At 39.4% G+C, this 23,775-nt stretch overlaps 1 protein-coding gene across 2 annotated transcripts in view; it reads left to right on the top strand.

Annotated features, from left to right (window-relative positions):
* The first annotated feature begins 5,329 nt into the window (after positions 1 to 5,329).
* The window catches only part of LOC118361710 (leucine-rich repeat and fibronectin type III domain-containing protein 1-like), a 125,454-nt gene continuing 107,008 nt past the window's right edge, over positions 5,330 to 23,775 (top strand). The window contains exon 1 of one of the 2 annotated variants that reach the window (XM_035741989.2): positions 5,330 to 5,644. The gene's annotated coding sequence lies outside the window, so the exon portion shown is untranslated. Of the gene's footprint in view, positions 6,439 to 23,775 lie in introns of both variants that reach the window. The other variant, XM_035741906.2, reaches the window with a different exon arrangement.

Genomic DNA, 23,775 nt, shown 5'->3' with positions numbered 1-23,775 from the left:
ATGGGCCTCTGTACGCCTATGTAGATAATCCATTAAAAATCATCCGTTTCCCGCTACAATAGTTATTTACAACATGAAGAATGTCTACACTGTATTTCTGATCAATTTGATGTTATTTTAATGGACCAAAAAATGTATTTTCTTTCAGAAACAAGGACATTTCTATGTGACCGCAAACTTTTAAACGGTAGTGTATATGTTTCAATGTCGTTTGTGCAATGTATAAAAACAAATGACATCAACACTTGATTAGGCTTATGGTTTATTAAAATCAGCACATGGTGTCGCTGTAAGGCAGAGTCTATTTCATATAATTGAGCCATAATTACTGAACCACACAATTCGTACAACAATTTAAGCAATCAATAAACAAGAATAATACAAAAAACATCAGAATAGTACAGATAGAGATTCTAATGTGGTCCTCTGTAGCTCAGTTAGTAGAGCATGGTACTTGTATAGCCAGAATAGTGGTTTTGATATCCGAGACCACCCAAATGGAAAAAATGTATGCACGCCCCTATACACGTACAGGTAAGTTGCTTTGGATAAAAGTGTCTGCTAAATGGATGCAAAATGTGTTAAGTATCTGTTATGGGCCATTTGTATTGCAGTAGCTACAGTTTTAACTGGCATGTCTGAGTCATTAGTTCTATGCCACATGGTTATCTCCAGTTGCAGGACGAGGCAGCAACCAAAGCCAGGAAACCCTACGGACTGCCCGTACACATTAAGCATAATATGGATAATGAATCTCTTAATGATCCTATTGAAAAACAGAATTGAACTTTTTATTTATCCACCAGGGATTGTAGGCATGTGCTAACCCACAGAAATAAATCAACAGAACACAAAGGATCACATCCAGTCAGGCTGACCTCGGAGGATACACACTGTTCTGTTCTCTCTGAGGATGAATTTCTTCTGGGTGTGAACATCCCTCCTGACAAGCCAATTACAGGCTGTTATAATGAAAAACACAGGGAGGCTGCATGCTCTCCTCATAAGAATAGTAGTTTTAAGTTGCATTAAGATGAACATCTGTAGATTGTAGGAGGGATTCAACAATGTGCTCACTGAGATACAGAAATACAGTTGATGTCAGAAGTTTACATATTTCCTGACATTTAATCCGAGTAACAATTCCCTGTCTTAGGTCAGTTAGGATCATCACTTTATTTTAAGAATGTGAAATGCCAGAATAACAGCAGAGAGAATGATTTATTTCAGCTGTTATTTATTTCATCACATTCAAAGTGTGTCAGAAGTTTACATACACTCAATTAGTATTTGGTAGCATTGCCTTAAATTGTTTAACTTTGGTCAAACGTTTCGGGTAGCCTTCCACAAGCTTCCCACAATAAGTTGGGTGAATTTTGGCCCATTTCTCCTGACAGAGCTGGTGCAACTGAGTCAGGTTTGCAGGCCTCCTTGCTCGCACATGCTTTTTCAGTTCTGCCCACAGATTTTCTATAGGATTGAGGTCAGGGCTTTGTGATGGCCACTCCAATACCTTGACTTTATTTTTTCTTAAGCCATTTTGACACAACTTTGGAAATGTGCTTGGGGTCATTGTCCATTTGGAAGACCCATTTGCAAACAATCTTTAACTTCCTGAATGATGTCTTGAGATGTTGCTTCAATATATCCACATAATTCCCCCCCCCCCTCCTCATGATGCCATCTATTTTGTGAAGTGCACCAGTCCCTCCTGCACACAACATGATGCTGCACCCCGTGCTTCACGGTTGGGATGGTGTTCTTCGGCTTAGAAGCCTCCCCTTTTTCCTCCAAACATAACGATGGTCATTATGGCCAAACAGTTCTATTTCTGTTTCATCAGACCAGAGGACATTTCTCCAAAAAGTACGATCTTTGTTCCCATGTGCAGTTGCAAACCGTAGTCTGGATTTTTTATGGTGGTTTTGGAGCAGTGGCTTCTTCCTTGCTGAGCGGCTTTTCAGGTTATGTCGATATAGGACTCGTTTTACTGTGGATATAGATACTTTTGTATCTGTTTCCTCCAGCATCTTCACAAGGTCCTTTGCTGTTGTTCTAGGATTGATTTGCACTTTTCGCACCAAAGTACATTCATCTCCAGGAGACAGAACGCGTCTCCTTCCTGAGTGGTATGGCGGATGCGTGGTCCCATGGTGTTTATACTGTACTTGCATACCATTGTTTGTACAGATGAACGTGGTACCTTCAGGCATTTGGAAATTGCTCCCAAGGATGAACCAGACTTGTGGAGGTCTACAATTTTTTTCTCTGAGGTCTTGGCTGATTCCTTTTGATTTTCTCATGTCAAGCAAAGAGGCACTGAGTTTGAAGGTAGGCCTTAAAATACATCCACAGGTACACCTCCAATTGACTCAAATTATGTCAATTAGCCTATCAGAAGCCTCTAAAGCCATGACATTATTTTCTGGAATTTTGCAAGCTGTTTAAAGGCACAGTCAACTTAGTGTATGTAAACTTCTGACCCACTGGATTTGTGATACAGTGAATTATAAGTGAAATAATCTATCTGTAAACAATTGTTGGAAAAATAACGTGTCATGCACAAAGTAGATGTTCTAACCAACTTTCCAAAACTATAGTTTGTTATTAACAAGAAATTTGTGGAGTGGTTGAAAACCAAGTTTTAATGACAACAACCTAAGTGTATGTAAACTTCCAACTTCAACTGTAGATATATGACCATCTAACATACTATATTGGTGTTTTTTTCCTGCAGCGCCTAAACGATGGCTCTTCACAGTATTATTCAATAGTCTGTATACCTGAATATAATAATACTGATCCTCATTCGAGCCACAAAGGACTACACTGGAGAGCATGGGCACAGGAACAGATGGAGCATCAGATTAGAGCTCCTTTGGGCTCACTCACCAGGAAGGGATTGGGACAACAGTGTTCTTAATGGAAATCGATCACAGTAGCAGGGGAAACTATATTGTGTCAGAAATGGCATTTTGAGCCTGACCCATATCCATAGATTTGAAAACCATTAGATGGTGTTGAGAACACGCAAGCGTTTGGTTGTGGTTATCCTGTGTTTCATACGGATTTATCTCATGGTATGTGGTATGACTTACATTGTTCAACATATGGTCCCTGCGTTAACATGAATATAATCTACCTACAGTATATCCTATATGTCTTCTGAACAAGCGGTGAGCGGCGCCTGCCTCCTCGTAGCCTGCCGACCAGTGATTGGTCTGTGCCAGCACATGGTCCTGTGGGATGACAAATGTAGTAGTCAGAATGGATCACTATTTAATTAAACATCTCGAATTGTAACAAACTTGAAAATAATTCATAATGGGGATCGAACTTGATAATAATAATCTAATTTTAGAGCCCAATACCCACAATTTCGATAGGCTTTCTAGGGCAGTCCAGGGCTTTTGGAACCGCGAGGTTGCTACACAGTAGCCAAACCCCAAACAGCAGAGTTTGTGACTTCACGCTCCAGACCGGACACTGGGGGCATGCCCATATCAAACACATGTGCGCCTGAACCCAGGCCAGAAAACATACTCTTGTAATATGTTCCAGAACATTAAGCACAGCCTCTAAGGATATTAGTGTCCGGGTGGTGAGTTCTGGATCTGTACATGTGTATTCGCCACTTTTATGATCTGCAGGAAATGGCAAGTTTCCGTATCAGAATAGATGGATAGCAATGACCTAATCTGCGATTATGCTTTCAGAGATCAGTGCACAGTAATTTCATCACATTGGTGAGTGAAGACAGTTCAGATGGACAGTCTCTCCATATCATACCAATCAATCACTTTTACAGTGCATTACTGGGAGAGGAAGCCTGGCCCCATGGGGTGCAGCCTGACACAAATAGTGGATTGGCTTTCCTTCTTTGCTCTCTTTTTATTTCTATCAGTATGCAGTGCATGAGCCCTATGCGTTCATCCATTCCATGAACACACAGATATTCATGGACTTTAAATTCTGTAGGCTACACAGACTCTGACAATGCAGATTATCAAATGGGCTCTTTGTTGGTTATAGGTACATGCATGTTAAATCATGGCGGGTTTGCTCTCATTTCCAACATTTAATTATGAACAGTTAAGAAGAAAATCGAAACAGTGCAAAATATCACAGTATTCAATTGCATAACTGTTCTTGGTGGATATTAGATTATTGTGGTGAAATCAGTAGGTGAGTATGAGAAACACACCCAATTGGTCTTGCTTGGATTGTTATCCTTGGATCATTCTTTTGAAGTAAATTGTTGAAAGGTTATTATAATAATATTTTATATAAAGATAATGACCGCAATGTGTCAAGGCGAAAGGTAAATGCACAATCTCATCTGCAGTGACATATTGCTATAAAATGTCATATAAACCTGACCTGAAAAAGCAGCAAACCATTTTTCATGAATATAGCTGGCAACAGTGGCAGAGGTTTTTTGTTGCCATAATCTTAGGCATTGGACTTGAGTGTTGAGTTCTGTGCTAAATTACTCTAAAAACACTATACACATAAAAGACTAGAATAAAATCGATAACCACCGCAGCACACATTCCCTCAGTTGGCATTGAACCCTGTATACCATAAGGTTTGTTACAGTTAACTAGTTTACAGGCATTGATAGCCTTTCCAGATGCAGAATACAGACAGAATACTCTTCCTCCTCTTACAAAGAGAGTGTAGAGAGCACACAACTATACATGCTCCCAATTCATTTCACCATGAGATGATGTGGCTGGTTGTAGCTCTGCAGCCCTGAGTGGATTACCCATTGGTTTTCTGGTGGGTGGATACTCACAAGGTTGTATCTTCATCCACTGTTTGTTCAGCTCCATTGATCCAGCACAGGGCTGAGTGTGTCAGGAACTATGAGGTGTCTTAGAGACAGCATTATGGGGGTGTTAGTGTAATCCTGATCCTGACCAATATACTTTTCTCAACCACATTTCCCTGACAGGGGCAGGGTTCAACCTCTAACATAAAGATGATGTATTATATTTGTTCCATCAATGTTCCATTAGATTGGATTAGGTGGAGTGTGAAGTTGAAATGGGTGATCATGTAAAAAACATTACTTTTACAAAGGGCAGCTCAACTGGCATTCAGACAACCCCCCCACACAGTATCTCATTTTGTGCTGGTCACAACAGCCAGCCCACCCTGAAGTCCCATCCCATGTCACTCTGGCATCCCACCAATATGGATACACTTTCCAGAAATCAAAGACCCTAATCAGCATCACATCCAAGACCAGAATACGCATTGTTTGGTGTATTACCCTAATGACATCACATTGCTGCAATGCTGTGCTTGTCATAGAGAAGGTGTCGCAAAGTAATGTTCTTCGTATAGCATGAATTCGTCCTTGGGTCATTTTGGAAAGATTGTATATGTTCTGCATCTGTTCAAGACATCATGGTGAGGAAATATGTTTTCATTTGTAAGCCTATCAGTCGTGATCCTCCTATTACGCAAGTGTTAAGTTGTTGAGTAGAGACGCATTGCAAAATATTGCCTGCTCGCTCTGTGGAATTAAGCAGGATACATTCTCCCACAACCCTGCCCGGAAAAATCGACTGCATTGTCTTTGCTGAACGGGTGGACAAAGAAGCAAGCCATATATGAAAACTAATTGCACGCGTGGGTAAGCATATATTGGCTATCAAGAAAGAATACACGCTTTAAACTATGCGTGGATGGAATTCATTCAAACGACAAGGGAAGTTAACGACCAACATTATCAAGGAGAGCAGTATGTTTGTCAACCTTGATTTCTTATCATAAAATAAAATACATACCAGTTAACTATTCTAGGCTATTGTAGTCGTCGACCTTCACGACCATCTCAGACTTTTAGATACGCAGAATAGCAGAAACCGCGTGGCTGAATTTAAAACCAACCCCAATGCGTTTATTCCATGTCCGTGTCTGTTCAACAACACTAGCTGCCTACCCATTGCTTCAAAGGATCCTTAACTGCATGGCTTTCTACCTCCATCATTCATAATGACAATATTGGTACATGCATATTGCACTATATGAATATACCTCTGATACAGTCCAACGTTTCTTATTCAATTCAAGGCTAATTTGACTGAGGCTACACTGACACGTTCGTTGGACGATAGCTCTGGATTTCAGATTCGGTTTTCAGTTTGTATATCTTTTTCTGTCTCAATTGGATCGTATTGGGATTCGTAAGGTGGTTTTAACCCGATGCAGATGGTTTAAGAAAGGACTTCGCCTACCAATTTGGTGACCAAGTTCTGAAGTAAAAGTCAACCCGTTGTTGGTTACTACCTTTACTACCTCTCTCGTCAATTTCACTCCTCTTCGCTTAGAAATGCTTCAGTAAGACAATGTTTGAACCGTGGAAATAACGCCCATGTGTCTACCCCTAAACATCCACGGCGAATCCTATTAACGACAACGGTAAAGGTAAGTCTGTCATGTATTTTATATTTGGTCATAGCAATTGCATGCTCAATAAAAAGCAAATGAGCTTTGTGCTATATACTTCTTTTGACCTTCCACTTTGGTGCATGATTTGTTATTGTGTGCAGCTTTTTACAGATATATTGATAGGTATATAATGTTCAGGTGATGCTATTTTGAATAACATAATCGAATCTGCTATTTGTTAGTATAGGCTATAGGCTATTAATGCGTTCATGCCGCATAGGCTATTCAATCTAAAGTATTGCCTGACTAATTGAATTATGATATATTTGAATAGCGTTTGATGTTTTGGACCAGTTTTGTTGAATTATTTTGCTAATTAAGTCACGTAGCCTGTAGCCTACATCTGTATAGGTCCGAAAGCGCGCTATCAAAATGATAAATAGGGATGATAAATAGTAGACTGTAGCCTAAAACTAGTGCTGTGAGACAACGCGCAGCTGGGCTAAAACAGCCCAAATAATATGATATTTGTATGTTGATTGATGACTCATTCATTTTCACATGAGATGGTTGACATTGTAGACTAATAACACACAAGGGTTTCAATTGACCTTTCGCAGTACTGGGTTATTCACCTGGTTTGGAATTCCAATAAGGATTCATTCCTAAGGAATAGTTACCCTTGGATGGATTCGTTGTAATGGACCCTAATTAGGCTATTGCTAGGTGATGTGTGTAATCAAATTGTCAGAGGGAACGAAATCAGAGAATAGATTGGTTCAAGGCCGGTCTGTGTCTGTAGAAGCAGCATGCATTCTGCATTTATTATCACAGGGTTGTGTTGGCTACAACCCCTGAAGCTGTATAGGCATTCAAATCAAAAGGAACACAGAACAGACGGGCCACACGTAGCTCGGTGAGTTGAATCCTCCATTGAAGTTGCCAACGTTGGTTGAGAGCACAGACCAGCTTGCTTGGAGCGCGAGTGGCACGGGCGTGTCTGCATCAGAACAACGTCGACTTTCACAAGTTAGCATCAGCACTGGAGAATATTTCTCACTGCAGAAATGTCAAATGACCGCTTGGGGACACTGACTGCTCAGCTACAACCGTCTATTATTCGTTTCAGTACCGACCAATCGAACTCATAAGGAACGAATGTGAATATTCCGAATTTTATCCACGGGTTACAAATCAAAGCACGCTTTTCTCATATACCTAATGTTACCACATGGGCGGGAAATTGAGAGGGAAGCATAGCCCAAAGTAATGGCAATTTTTCTGCTCAAATGTGTCTATATGACATATAGTATAATTCATGATCATGAGTAGACTAGAATGCTACAGTGCAGCAACATAGCTCACCCTGTGTATTACGGTCGCTGTCCACTGCCCTGTGGTGCTAAACCGCCGGGATTCCGAGCTCATGGCTGTCCATGGTGCTGAATCTGGTTGTTTACATTGGCTCCACATACCCTTTTACCACATAACAAAGTCGCCACAGAAAGCTACATGTTGTATTAGGTAGACTCCTGAAAGTGACGCTATTAAACAGGAAATCATTTTTTTCAATATGCAAATGAGTTCGTTAGCTCACCAATTAATATGCTCATTAATGAGTTGTGAGTGATGCACTCTTAGAAATGTTAATTGAGAGTCTTTATTCAGTTCAAAAGAAAACACAGGACTTCAAAAAAGTAAGGTAAAAAAACAAAAACAACACAATATTATCTCTAGCAGCTAGCAAAGGTATTATTCACTGCCCAACCACTCTGATGGACCTCAGTTTGAATGTGGTCTTATGGTCAAGAGGTGATAACTGGTAGCCATTTTTGTATGGTTATTTTCTCCTCTCTCCTTTTCAGGCATTCAATATTTATATTGTTAGTTTCTGGAATAATAGGCTATGTCTCTGTGGACAGTAGCCAGAGATGGAGGTATTTGTGTCCTTGAAAACCCTTCAGACTCAATAGAGGACTCAAAGAGGTCAGCATGTGGCTTTTATGGGATTATATATATATATATACATTTTTTTTTTTCACTTAGGGAATGTAAGGTGCTCTGTCAGATGTAAACAGGTTAGTAGTGAAGGTTGTAAATCCATTAAAGAGAGATGAAGGCAAAATATCTAAACATTTACCGTTAAATGAAGCATACATCCCGTCATATCACTACCATTTTATTCGGACCAAATCGAATCAAATCGAATCAAATCAAATCAAATCAAATCAACCACGCTCATAAGACATACCAAGGGGAAACTGTGTACATCAATTTGCAGAGATGCTACGTCAGTAGTACAGTATGCCGCATGCATTTTACATAGCAGCTTGCAGTCCCACTCCACCACTGGTTAGTACCGTTTACCAGCTGCGGTATCCACTCCTCCATCTCAATCAGGAATGGGGCTCCATGTTCTGGCACATCAGGGGCACCACCTCTCCACAGCTGCCCAGCCTGCCCAGTGCAGTGAAGCGTAGAGATGGAGAGGATCTGTCACATGGTTTATGTGTTGTAATGGCCACTCCCTGTCGGACGGATGCCTTCATAGGGGAAGATAAGAGACACACATTCAACACACAGATAAAACAATGTAGTCATGGGTGGAGAAAAGTGATGGGTCCTTTACAGGAATGAAGACTACAACAATAGGAGTCAATAGCCCCAAGCATATAGAATTTAGGAGACGTATTGCTTTGGGTGTGCATGTTGAATATTTGAATGAGCTGTTGAAACATTTGTTTCAGTAAGAACCAATGACATTTGATGCTACAGAACCAGGTTATGTATTTTAAATACTTGCTCCATGTCTGTACATAATAAGGGCCTGCTTTAAGTGGCTTGTAAATATATCTGAACACACAGGTTAATGAGGTTAATTCTTAGGAGGGTTAATACGCTTGAGCCCTATTGGATTAGTAATTAACAAGTTCAACAGGCCTTCCCACTGAGCACAGGCGTCAATTCAACGTCTATTCCACGTTGGTTCAACGTAATTTCAGTGAAATGATGTGGAAATAATGTTTAGTCAACCAGTGTGTGCCCAGTGGGTTGTTGTGTATTTAGATTTGGACTATCTATGCAGCGGTTGGGGTGAGATAGGTTATCACCGCTTCTCTAGCTTGTCAGCGCATTGGACCGTGTTATAGTAGATACCCAGGGTTCTGGTGCCATGCCTTTGCCTAATGAAATCAGCCATTATGAGATCCTCATTATCATACACTGACTACATGGATTTCAATATGGATGCATGAATACACACAATATCAAGAAATATGTGAGAATAATTTCAAATTCCAATAGCTAATAGTTAAACAGATCCACAAGCAGATAGGTGGGAAGGTTTCTGCTGCTTTCTAGTTTGGCAGTACAGGCAGCAGGGTGAGATTAATGTAGCCTCTCTGTCTTGCCAGTCTGTTGCATTGTGTTACAGCAGCTGCTCTGGTTGCTGCTGTCATGTGTTAGCATTATGAAATCAGGGCTGATATGGGTATTATCAGCCACTGCAGAAATGAGAGGGAAGAGACACGCCAAAAGTACCATATCTGTATGGGGAGAATGAATGAAAATCTGGATTTGAAAATGATTATGCAGAGCCTACCCACTGTAGAGCTGCACTCTATGAGGTCTGGATGTCAAACAGCTGTATAAACAATGTCTGTTTTGTAATGTGTAAGATAACTTCACAGGAAACAATATTGCCACTTTCATTTACTATTGGAGTAGCCACAGTAGAATCAGTACACAATTCATGAAAAATATACCCATTGCCAGCAATTTGTATTTGAAATGTGTTAACACACATTTGCATACTGTTCTATTAAAGATGAGTTAACATTGAAACCAAAAAAATGTAAGATGTAATTATACTCCCATTTCAACAAACAACTTAGCCTACACATACATCACAGACACTCAGCATGATAGGTGTTTATTTCAAACTAGATAATGCTGCTGGTTGACTTGCTCATGTAAAATGTGGTATTCTATCTAAGCAAACATCTTTTTGAAGGATCGGTCGGTTGATGCATTATTGTACATAACAGCTTTCCTTTGTCCGCCCCCAAAGTTGAGATTGAAATCAGCGTAATGGGAATTTTCTGTTGGTACTGGATGATGAGCATAGGCCTGGAGCGTGCATCTCATCCTGGGACAGATGCTGAGCAGATAAACCAGGCTGGGTTCTGGAGCTGGGGAGCTGAAGCGTTGACCTGGTACATGCGGCATGCAGAGCATCAGATGTGGGAAGGAGCTCAAGGGCAGCAGAGAACAATGGGGGTGGGGGCAAAGGTCACAACAGTCAGCAGGGAGGGAGCGCTTGGTAACAGAGGAGCAGAGGAGGCAGAAAACCAAGGTGTTTATGGAGCAGAAACAGCCTCTATAGCTTGATGATGGGTGTGATCAGTTGATTACTGGAAGTCGAAGATGAGGACTCAAGGTAGAAGCAGATGGATTTCCAATGACAGGTAAGGGCAAGTTGAGCTAGGTTCGTTAGTATCCTGATTCAGATGGAAGATGGACATATTGACAATGTCATTTTCTTGGGAGCATCTCATACCTTAACTGCTACTGCTAAAGAGAGTTTTTATACCCAAGCCATATACCAGCCTCCCAGCCTCTCTGTTGACTCTATGGCGCACAGATAACAAGATTACAGGTGGCACCTGTCTCCCCAAAGAACCTCTCCCATACAGTGTGGCTGTTCCACCTTTGACACAGTTTTAGACTACTGCTACAGGACATAGATGTCACTGTCTTTATAGGGGCATTAAAATGAGGAGATATGATATTATTATCCACACAATAACTATTGTTTGCTGTACTGTAGTAGTCAGCCAAGCCAACCAGTCAAGCTCTTAGACCATAGCTGCTCCTTGAATCAAGGAAGGTGTCATTGATCTGGATATACTTTCAGTAGCTGCATCAGATGATATTGATTAGGCTGATCTCCCAGACTAGCACTTTTCTAAGCTCTTTGATGCTCATTCACTAAGGCAGGGGAAGGCAACTAGCCACGGCCCGTTTCTTTTGGGCGGAGCGGATGGTCGGTTAGTTAGAATAATTTGTACACTGCAAATTGACCACAACTAAGCCCAAAAAGAGATTATATTTGAAAATAACTATCATTTTATACCTTGATTACATTGAGACATGTTCACATACACTGTATGTCTCCTTTTTTATTCATAGGAACACTTGAACAGATTTCGTAAATGAAACACATTTTTTAGTTGAATTCCTGGTGATTTTAGTCTCTTTTTTTAACCAAAAACTAAAATCCCCAAAAACGAAGGGGAACCAGAATAAAATCAATCACTGGTCGGTTTTGGCCCCGCGGGCTGCCTGTTACCGAACCCTACACTAAGGGGGTTCGGCATAGTAGTTACTATGGGCCTTAGTGCTACGGAGAGCCGAGGTCAAAGCTACATTGTAACAATGATTGCTGTTATGGGAATCATCATTTGCGAACACTCACTCAATAAGGTGAGTTTTTACACTTACTCTGCATGACTTGGGCTGTCTAATGTGTTTGGTCGGCCAGGACTCCTTCGGCCCTGTAAGTGCAGCATGGATCACTTGCTCCAATACAATTTCATACCACAGTATTGCCTTGGGCGCCAAGTAGTGTTGTAGCAAGCTCTGTAGCAGACCTTGTAGCAGACATCTCGGCTGACCCTTCCCTGCAGTCAAACTAGAAAAAACATGAACTATTCTTGTGCAACCAGCCCAGCAGCAACTGTCTGTGATAGCACAATCACTTAATTTCCTCTGTTTGGATTGGATGGCTATCTGATGTTAAAACAGTAGCCGGTCCAATCTGCCTGTAGACTTCCTCAGCAGGATATAAACGACCTGAATAATCTATGCCACTTCTTGCCATACTTTTGTTAACCAATTGTCTAAAATGTGCCAGGTAGTTGTACTTCCTCATCTAAAGCAGCTCAGCACATTGCTAGATGAAGGGAATGTATCAGGAGATAAGCTAATAAACTACAAAGTTCTCTTTAATAGTCCCGCCATGTTCTTCGGGATTATTCCTTCATTTTGAATCATAAATGAAACCGCATATTGGAGTTTGAAAGAAAGGTTGTCAGACTGACCTTGCATCTTACTGAATAATTCTGAAGATAGTTCTAAAATGCTCTCTGTAGAGCAAAAAGTATACTTATGTATATTATGAGTCTAGTCAGAGCTGCCGCATTGCTGCTATAGACATGCTGTCCTCTGTGGTACCCCATTGAAGAACGATGCCAATAGGTAATTAGTGGATTTGACAATCACAGAGAGAATGTATGATGTAAGAGAATTGATAAATAGCTATAAGGAGCACTACTGGAGTGTAGACACGTAGCATTAGAACTGAATATGTTCCACAGACCTATATCCATGTAATGGTTGTACTTAACATGATGTGTTGATGCCTGTATTATTTTATATGTATCTCAAATGCACTTAAGAACCTCCAACGGATCATTGAATGCTTGTAGGCGTGTAGAAACAACACGCTTGCTAGTTCAACACATGCTCTCAGTTCCAAGGTGAAGGGTCATGTTTCCAATTAAAGCTTAAGATCATTCATACACTCTTGTTGCACGACTAAGATTCCAAAGATGCATATACAGTTTTTCTTTAGATACATACCATATGAGTGTCAGAAACAAATAAGTCAAACTTGAAAGAAATGCGAGATCTTGGGTGAATTTTCGAACCTGTAAATATGTACTCAGTGAGTGACGTTCTTGTATTTGATGTATCAGTCCATAGGGAAGGCGGGAGTGGTTTCAAAAGACTATCCTCTCCGTATACAGGGTGCTCGAGCACATCATTGGTGGCTGACATTGACTTGCATGAGATGGGAATTGACAAAAACAAAAGCACCAACCACCAACTCAGAACGAATACATGTTGGAATAGAAAACAGTGACATAACAGGCCCTGTCTGCCCACAGCAAACCTGTCTCTCAAAATGCATTGAGACATGGCAAACTACCAGTCATACCTGTCAGGAGGAAATGTGTGGCTGAATTCTGACAAGTAGAAGGTCAGCCAGCATATTGATAAGAGTGATGCAAGCACGTCCCAGAGCATGCCAGCTTTGTGTTTAGATACCTGGAAAAGTGCTATATGAATACTTTCCATTGTTAGAATAACCAAACCAGAGGAGTCTTTATGATATTCAGAACCAACAAATAATTGAAGATATGCTTCAAAAATGAATTAGCGAATTAGATATTTAGCTGGCCTATGATTTATAGACACATATCATCCCTTTTCTCAGAATTTATGGTTCTCTTTGAGATTATTACTTTATTGTCCAATAAATGACTAACATTCTCAGTAGAGGAGCAGGGTGGATGATACATGCACTGAGTCAATGTTGATGGGCTGTTTATTCACTCACTAGTCCAGTCATCAGGAGATCTCTATAAACCGTATTTCTACCCCTGGCTGGGAATAGGGACCTAATTAAGGGATATGTCCCAAATGGCACCCTATTTCTATATAATGCACTACTTTTGACAAGGGCTATGGTCAAAATTAGTGGACTATACAGGGAATAGGGTGCCATTTGTGACGCAGACAGGGTGACTAGGATTAGCAACAATTGATCTGCCAAGATGAATAAATACCTTCTCTCCACTTCCCCACACTCCACCACAATCAAACCCACTATGTATGATTACTGACAGGCTCATTTAGTTGTTTTATGCAGATAAAATTACATGAAAAAATCCATGTTCATATTTATTTAAAAACAGATAATAGATGCAGTATTTGCATTCTATTTGGAAGAACAAAAGGGTTCATAAACTGTCAACAAACTGTTCATGAACTAAACAACTTACCAACAATTCACAATCAGTAACAGCAGTTATTCTGTAAATGTTCTGTTTCCCCAGGGCAATACAATATTTCCTTTTATTGTAAATGTGACCCCTCCTTGTACATTTCCCATTGCATTGCATTAGCCCATAGCTGACGTATTACCATACACATAATGAATCAATGGTTCACAATACTGTGTGCTGTTTTAGAGAGTCACTATGATAATCTATATGTCCCCGAGAAGATGAATCTTCCCAAACAGAAATGTTTGGCTTATTCAGTTAATGTTCTCTTTTTCTTTTTTACAGCAGCTGCTCTGTGTTTATTTTGCTGGATGATTGGATGCCAGGCTGCAGTAAGCTTCTTTATGATAAGAAAACAATACTTTCCTACAGGATAAAAAGGAGCTAATGGCAGAGAAATCCTCTAACAGGACTGAGCACATGGCATTAGCGCAGTAATAGCACATGGATACCCCTTTGATCCATGGTAGGGGTGGAGAAGTCGATTAAGTGACTGGGATAGACATGTAGATGTAGAGCCCCGTCATTCATTTTTGGGACAGACTGGCATGCTGATAACATTGTTTTGTTCTCTTTTATACATGTAATTATATGTAACAACATGGAAACCAATCAATTTACCATTATTAACACAATGTAAATATCTCATTATTTATTATTAAAATATTGAAATAGCATCGGTGACCAAGAATAATTTATTTGTACAATTTACAGCCAAGTGGCAAACAATAATGCAGACACTAGGGATGGGGGTGTGAGCGTACGGGTCTGGGCAAATGAGATGTAGTCATGGTTCGTGTTCGTCTGTTCGTATGTATAAGTTTGTATCTGGAGTAGGTTTTTTAAATGTTGTTTTATTATTATTACATGTCATCCCCTATGGCATTGCTGTATACAGTACCGACTTGACATATTTAGTAATACTTGACATATTTAGTAATACTTGACATATTTAGTAATATAGGTTGACAAGCAATGAAAACATATCAAATCTCTAATGATGGTCTAATAAATCAACTATTATGTGCTGTTAACTGAAATATTTTTGTTGTTGTGTTCAACCTTTATTTGTGCTAAAGCTATCTAGATATGTGATTGTAATGCACGGGGTAATCACATCATGAAGCTCTGAGGCCTCCAGTCTGTAAGTGTCTGTAAAGCATGTTGACAGTTCTGCAGATCTTTGAACTTTGACATGACAGTTATCCTCAGATCAGACAACTGAAGGAGGAAGACACTTGGCAGTTGGCTGTCAGCCCAATAGTTTTAGGGGGGAGAGTCTTCTGCCGATGAGACAGTGAGATCTGTTGTGCATTTTATGGTCGTCAAAGATGCCATTTACGTAGAAATCAGTGTGAGGAGAGGACTGCTGCATATCCATCCAACATTTCTATTTCAATATCTCAGGTTTGAGGTGTCTTCCTGGAAAAAAGACTTGAAAAATATGTATCCCCTATAGCCCTTTGAAATCTACATAGGCAAATATCAAAATTATTCACAGAAATCCAGCTGTGAAAAGGAGTGCCCACATCTGTGACAAGCTGCACATTTTGCTGTGACGCCTGCTCTATAAAAGGTCTGAAGAGAATGAATGCCGTTTTGGCTTGATGGATTTATAAAAACAGATTTGATAAAAAATAATCATTTTTCTTTGATTTTGGTCAGAAACAGTTTTTGAGTAGCCTCGTACAGTATACCACACTGACCTCATGAGCTTACATAAATTCTATAAGGGTCGGTATAGCACATAATTTATGTAAACTCGCAAGATCAGTGTGTTAAGAACCCTTATAGCTAATTGTTGGGAGGTCTACCAATGATTCAAGATAATTATCTTTAAAAGCTATAATTTCTATATTAATTGCTCTATTATGTTGTATTTTAAGGAACAGAATCTGTAGATATATAAATCATCCAATATGATTTGTGATGCTGAAGACTCTTAAATGGACTGTTTTAAATATGTACCATTAACTTTTGTTTGTTTGATTACAAAAGCACAGATTATGACCTTCTGTGTTGATGATTGTTGTGCTGATGCTGTAGTAGTGGCAGTGGAAGAATCGTTAAAACTTGGTGTTTGCAGCTTTACAGCATAACATCAAACCAAATCTGCACAGGCATTCAATCCTATAGAAAATGTGTGGGCAGAACTGAAAAAGCATGTGCGAGCAAGGAGGCCTACAAACCTGACTCAGTTACACCAGCTCTGTCTTGAGGAATGGGCCAAAATTCATCCAACTTATTGTGGAAAGCTTATGGAATGCTACCTGAAATATTTGACCCAAGTTAAATAATTTAAAGGCAACGCTACCAAATACTAATTGAGTGTCTAAACTGCTGACCCACTGGGAATGTGCTGAAAAAAATAACAGCTGAAAATAATCATTTTCTCTACTATTATTCTGACATTTCACATTTTTCAAATAAAGTGGTGATCCTAATTGACCTAAAACAGGGAATTGTTACTAGGATAAACTTCTGATAAACTGTAGATTACCCATTTTAAAGGAAGTGAAGTGGTTTTAACACTATATTGGGGATGTGCATCAGGGGAGATTGTTGGGGTATTTGAGCATGCATAGAAGTACAAACAAATAATACATCAATACAAAATACTACCTTCTATTAAAGTAACTTATCAAATATTCCAGAAGTGTGTTGGTACAGTATAAGCTAAAAGGAAACCATTCCCCTCAGAGAAAATGCAGACATTTTCTGCAGAAACCTTTTGGACTGTATTTAGTTAAAACCAGCCATTGTATTACATGATTGGCAGTGTGGTAGCATTGGAATTTAACATGACTCATTTCTGACGGGATGCTTTGTTTTGAATCAATTAGCACACTAATGTTGCCAGTTGTGACTAAGCTGATGCCTCTTAGAGGAGGGTACCTGTTAAGTGGACGCTTGAATTAATTGTCCCCTTGAATCAGATAAGGACATTGGAAAGATGTGGATCAAACCAAACAGATGCACCTCCATATTTATTATACTTAGGGGATGGTGTTCTTCTCAGCAAGGCTAAGCCCTAATCAGTGCCCTCACCATATGGCTGATGAGCCCAAAGCTCCATCATTTTTTGCCTGAGCACAGATACAGACACAGCACAGCACTTTCTGTCTTAAATGAAAATGTAGCTTGGTCATACTGACCTGGTTTGTAATGGGCTCTCAGAAATAGCTTCTCTTGACATTAGGATAACAATAGCTTCCAGTCTCAAGTCAGTCTGATCTCCAGCTTTAGTGTTCGACATTTAAATTGTATTTTTTTGAGACATTGTTCAGTGACAAGGCCAGGCTGGCATGGAGCGCCTAGACTTTTAGCTTTGGGCTGGATTCAGCACTTCAAAACAACTTTTCAGACACATTGAACATTTAATGATGGATAGCATACCCTGTGGAAAATGGTATATGACTTATATTGTAGAGATGATCAAGAAACAGCTCTATTCCACAGTGAATCATCAAAAACCAGCTCTATTCCACGTGGATGATCAAGAAACAACTCTATTCCACCATGGATGATCAAGAAACAACTCTATTCCACCATGGATGATCAAGAAACAACTCTATTCCACCATGGATGATCAAGAAACAACTCTATTCCACCATGGATGATCAATAAACAACTATATTCCACCATGGATGATCAAGAAACAACTATTCCACCATGGATGATCAAGAAACAACTCTATTCCACCATGGATGATCAAGAAACAACTCTATTCCACCATGGATGATCAAGAAACAACTCTATTCCACCATGGATGATCAATAAACAACTCTATTCCACCATGGATGATCAAGAAACAACTCTATTCCACCATGGATGATCAAGAAACAACTATATTCCACCATGGATGATCAAGAAACAACTCTATTCCACCATGGATGATCAAGAAACAACTCTATTCCACCATGGATGATCAAGAAACAACTCTATTCCACCATGGATGATCAAGAAACAACTCTATTCCACCATGGATGATCAAGAAACAACTCTATTCCACCATGGATGATCAAGAAACAACTCTATTCCACCATGGATGATCAAGAAACAACTCTATTCCACCATGGATGATCAAGAAACAACTCTATTCCACCATGGATGATCAAGAAAGGTGCTTCTACACCTGCATTGCTTGCTGTTTGGGGTTTTAGGCTGGGTTTCTGTACAGCACTTTGAGATATCAGCTGATGTACGAAGGGCTATATAAATACATTTGATTTGATTTGATTTGAAGAAACAACTCTATTCCACCATGAATGATCAAGAAACAACTCTATTCCACCATGGATGATCAAGAAACAGCTCTATTCCACTGTGAATGATCAAGAAACAACTCTATTCCACCACGGATGATCAAGAAACAGCTCTATTCCACCATGAATGATCAAGAAACAGCTCTATTCCACTGTGAATGATCAAGAAACAACTCTATTCCACCATGGATGATCAAGAAACAACTCTATTCCACCATGGATGATCAAGAAACAGCTCTATTCCACTGTGAATGATCAAGAAACAACTCTATTCCACCATGGATGATCAAGAAACAACTCTATTCCACCATGGATGATCAAGAAACAGCTCTATTCCACTGTGAATGATCAAGAAACAGCTCTATTCCACCATGGATGATCAAGAAACAGCTCTATTCCACTGTGAATGATCAAGAAACAACTCTATTCCACCATGGATGATCAAGAAACAGCTCTATTCCACTGTGAATGATCAAGAAACAACTCTATTCCACCACGGATGATCAAGAAACAACTCTATTCCACTGTGAATTTCATATTTCCTTCTGATGTGACCTTTTTCTGTATCACACAGAAAATGATGTTTTGAATTCAGTTCTCTGATGGTGAATGGCTTTCTAAATACATGTACAGTAGATCCCAATTTGTTTAAATACTGTTTATCATGTTACTCGTTCAATTTAGTGGATAACACATTAGGCTGTGCCTTTCAGAGATGCTTGCATTACAAATAAACACATTTTCAAATTAACTGAGCAAAAATATTTCAGTCAAATTTCAGAGGAATCGTGTTAGTGTAAAAAGGTTATTAATACATATTTATTTTGTGTTTATTTTCCCTTTATATCCCAGGTAAGTTGACTGAGAACACATTCTCATTTACAGCAACGGCCTGGCCAATAGTTACAGGGGAGAGAAGGTGGCACGAATAAGTCAATTGGAAGCTGGGGATGATTAGGTGGCCATGATGGTATGAGGGCAGATTGGGAATTTTACTGACTCTTGGGTTAACACCCATACTCTTATGATAAGTGCCATGAGATCATTAGTGACCACAGAGAGTCAGGACACCCAGTTAATGTCCCATCTGAAAGACAGCACCCTACACAGGGCAATGACCCCAATCACTGCCCTGGGACATTGGTATATACAGTATTTGTTTAGACCAGAGGAAAGAGTGCCTCCCACTGGCACTCCAAAACCACTTCCAGAAGCATCTGGTCTCTCATCGGTCTCCCAAATATAGATGGCTCTGTAACTCTTGATTACAAGGATACTAACCATGAAAGAATTTCAGCTATCACTGTGAGCCACTTGCTTTAGTTTGGCTGAGTAATCAAAAACACTCCAAATTAATAGTAGCCTAACAGTTACAGAATTGTCATATCTGGCATCGAGAGGTAACTAAGAATTAAGCATAATTCTTAATGGTCTAATTATCACGCGCTAAAGGGTTACTGAACTGTATGAAGTCAACATTAAGTAGATTCAGGAATCCATTTGTACATAAAGTGTTTCATTAGTATGCAATGTATGCACATATTCCCTATTTCCAACCATAATTACAATTTTGTTGAAATGTATTGTTGTCATCCAATTCATGATTAAAGCTGCAATATGTAACTTTTTGGGTGGCCCGACCAAATTCACATAGACATGTAAGTTATAGATCTGTCATTCTCATTGAAAGCAATTCTAAGAAGCGGTAGATCTGTTCTATGTGTCTATGCTTCCGTTTTGTTTTTGCATCAGTTGAAAACGCGATGTTTTTGGTTATGGAAAAGTTATTTCACAGCGGTTTAGATGGCACAATGATTCTCGACAGTATAATTGCTTGTTTTGTCACAACCTAAAATTAGGCAAACTATTAGAATTTTACCAACCAGGAAATGGCGGAGTAATTTCTGCACAAATGCACCTTTAATTTGCTTGATTAACTGCATAATGTTGAGGCATGGCAGTATATATTTATTACCCCCCCCAAGTTTCTTCTCCAGTGATTCTATGCATACACCTTAATCTACCTCTTAAAATGTAAAACCATTATCACGGTTTTCACATTTTCTCCATAGCTCCTCATAATTATCACAAATGTATGCTTAGGTTCCCTGAATAGGTTCAAGGCATACAGTTCCTGCAGGGGGGACATTGTATGTCAGTCCATCCAACACAGTTCCCTCATCCTGAAGTGCAGTCACATCACATCAGCATGCAAATTACTCATTTATTTTGAGATCACATCACATGTAACTGGGAGTACGTCTTCATTTTGAACTCTTCATCCTTCGAATCAAATTAGATTTACTTTGAGTTTTTGACAATTGCATTCACTTGGCTGGCTAGTGAGGTTCATGGTGAATCCTAATGTTCATATGGTAGTTTATCAAATAATCAGGTGATGACTACATTGAGCTGTAAGTGTGTCAGCATGACAGCTGATAAACTACCTAAGCAGGCAATTCAGTGAGAAGAGGGAATAGAGCCTGATATTATTATTGTTGTAAGGGCAGTGTGACCTGACTGTGAATGTACTCGCAGCGATTAAGGTCATTTGAAATTTGACTAAAAGCTCCAAACAGGCTCTGAGTCTCATTTTCCTGTTGCTTTGGTCCTTTACATGTATTTTCCTAATGTGTGACATGCACGCCAAGTTGTGTCTACCTCCCACCTTTGCTCAGAGGCATATGAGTAGAGTAGAACAGAGAGTAGAACATCTGAGTAATCATGAAAGACTACAGGTAGATGTTAAGATTCATCATGTTCAATGTGTGTTGACTGGATGAAAAACATTGATTGGTGGTGGTTTCATTAATTTGATTTGATCTATCTATCATACCGGTTACACAGTATATTTATCAAATGAAATAATTTACCGCTTCCATCCCAGACTGTGTCCTAAATTCCTAGGGCTGTTAGACTTAGGAGACTGCTTAAACTTAGGAGACTGCTTAAACTTAGGAGAGGGGGGCAACTTAAACGTAGCATATAAGGTGACCATGAGATTCCACAAGGTCATGAAAGGTTGCCTGTTTTTCCACAAGCTCACGCTGGGAAGTTCTTCCATCCAGTTAACAGTATTTAAATGTCTGGAATTTATTATGTCAACACATTTAAACAGCAGTCAAGTTTATGTATCTCATAGGGGATTGCCAATTGCACAAATTAGATATGAAATATTGTATTGATACAATGTCTCAGTGAAGTTCAAGAGCAACTAACTTAAAACAATATTTCTCTCAATATTCAAAATTCAAAAAGAAGCCAATGACCAGACTCAATCTTCAGTCTATTTGAATTGTGTTGTCCTATCAGATCCTTGTGAAGAATATCAGATGGGAATATGTTGAAATGCAACATTTTAGGGCTGAGAAACCCAGTAAGGATACAGCAGATTAACTGATGCCAATGTTCATCTCAGCAAAAGTAATTTTGTCCCTTTGAAACAATTGAGATGAATGTGACAGACTAATGTATTCCACTTTCAATTCTTAAAGGTCCAATGCAGCCGTTTTTATGTCAAGACCAAATTATTTTTGGGCAACAATTAACTACCTTAATGTGAATGTTTTCAATTAAAATGGTCAAAAAGAAACAAAAATGGCTTCTTAGCAAATAGCAATTTCTCAAGCAAGAATGGACTGTCTGGGAGTGGTCTGAGTGGGGAGGGGAAGATTGAAAACTAGCTATTATTGGCAGAGAGGTTAGGAACTCTCTTTCTTATTGGTCTATTTCAACAGCTCTTACACCAAAATGGTTTTCTCATCATTTTCAAAATGTCACAGTATTAACTCATAATGTGGAAATATAAAACACAGATAAATCACATTTTTGAATGCACTAAGTCTTTAAGGTGTGTCTCAGTACAGATGTACAAGTTTTTCTGTGAATGTGTGGACTTTGTAATATACTGTAGATAATATTACATTTTTCTTTTAATTTTCTAAATCTAGAGGAGCTTGATTTGAAAGACACCATCGTCAGCCAGAGATGGGGGCTGTCCTTGAATAACTAGGTCCGTTTTGATCTTACTCGTTAAGAAGCTTAGAAAGGCTATAAGCTGCAGCATAAGCTGGCTAATGGAGGTAAATCTTGCAGACAAACTAATGAGAACATGTTTTAGATATATAGATAGGGTCTATCTATATACTTTGTATTTTTATTGGTGCCTGTATTATGACCATACATAAATCCATTTAATGTATGAAATATTTCTACTCTGAGTCATGTAACCATGCAAGTGACAGGGGAAGGTTAGATACTATCAAGAAGGTTAGTGAGTTAGTGACTACCGCAGTCAGATGGGGTAGATGGAGCTGGAAAAGTCATCAGGGTGAGGTTTGTTAAGTGACCCCATATGACTGCGACACCCATTGCCTTTTAAAGACGTCTACATTTTCTAAGCCATTACATTTGAGAGATGGACACCAGTCAGAGGGTAAACACCTGCTGAAGCTGTGTTTCTGTGTTTCCCTCCAACATTGACTGACATGGAAGGTGCCCTTGTTTTTGTCAGGAAATCAACACTGGCCTATGTTTCAGCTATCTGCTCAAGAGAGGAATCATCAGCACATCCATCCTCGGTGTACTTGACCGTGTCTAAACTGTGTCTCAGAATGTCAATGACTTTACTGCGGAAGATTTGGGAATATGTGCCATGTTACACAGACTTTTGTATCTGTTCCATCGCATATGCAATGACAGTTTAGATATTGTGTTGTATAGTTATTGTATTGTAAATGTAACAGGGTTGGTTATGTTTCCAATTGACACTGCAGAAATATCCATTTGATGTTTATGTTTTCCTATTGGTTTGTTGAATTTACATATCAATAAGCTGTTTTGCCATTCATTGGTCATGCTAGCAGATAGTGGGAGATCGCAAATGTAAATTCTTCCCAGTCTGATATTGACATTGTGGTAGGTCACGTTCTCAAGTACTGTATTCTATATTCATATTTACAATCTATACGAGTTCACTATGTACATGTGTGTGCATGTACGGTACCTGTTAGATATTGGGAGCTTCCTGTGATGTGCTTTTGTATGTCTGATTCCTGTACGTACGAGTTAGCTAGCATGCTTTAATTGTAATGTTCACATTAGCTCTCTGCTAATTCACAGCTATTTTCTTGCTAACAGACGAATCATGAATCTACAGCCATCAACATATTGTTGTCCTACACATTTAATGTGCTTCCTTGTGTCTATCGTCAGAATAAACACCAATCACCTGGGACCGCTGGCTTGACCTGTCTTTC

This window comes from Oncorhynchus keta, chromosome 1 (assembly GCF_023373465.1).
Source record: "Oncorhynchus keta strain PuntledgeMale-10-30-2019 chromosome 1, Oket_V2, whole genome shotgun sequence".
In the NCBI taxonomy this organism is placed as follows: Eukaryota; Metazoa; Chordata; class Actinopteri; order Salmoniformes; family Salmonidae; genus Oncorhynchus; species Oncorhynchus keta.
Note: the sequence above shows the minus strand (reverse complement) of the source record. Positions and strands in the feature narration are given on the sequence as shown.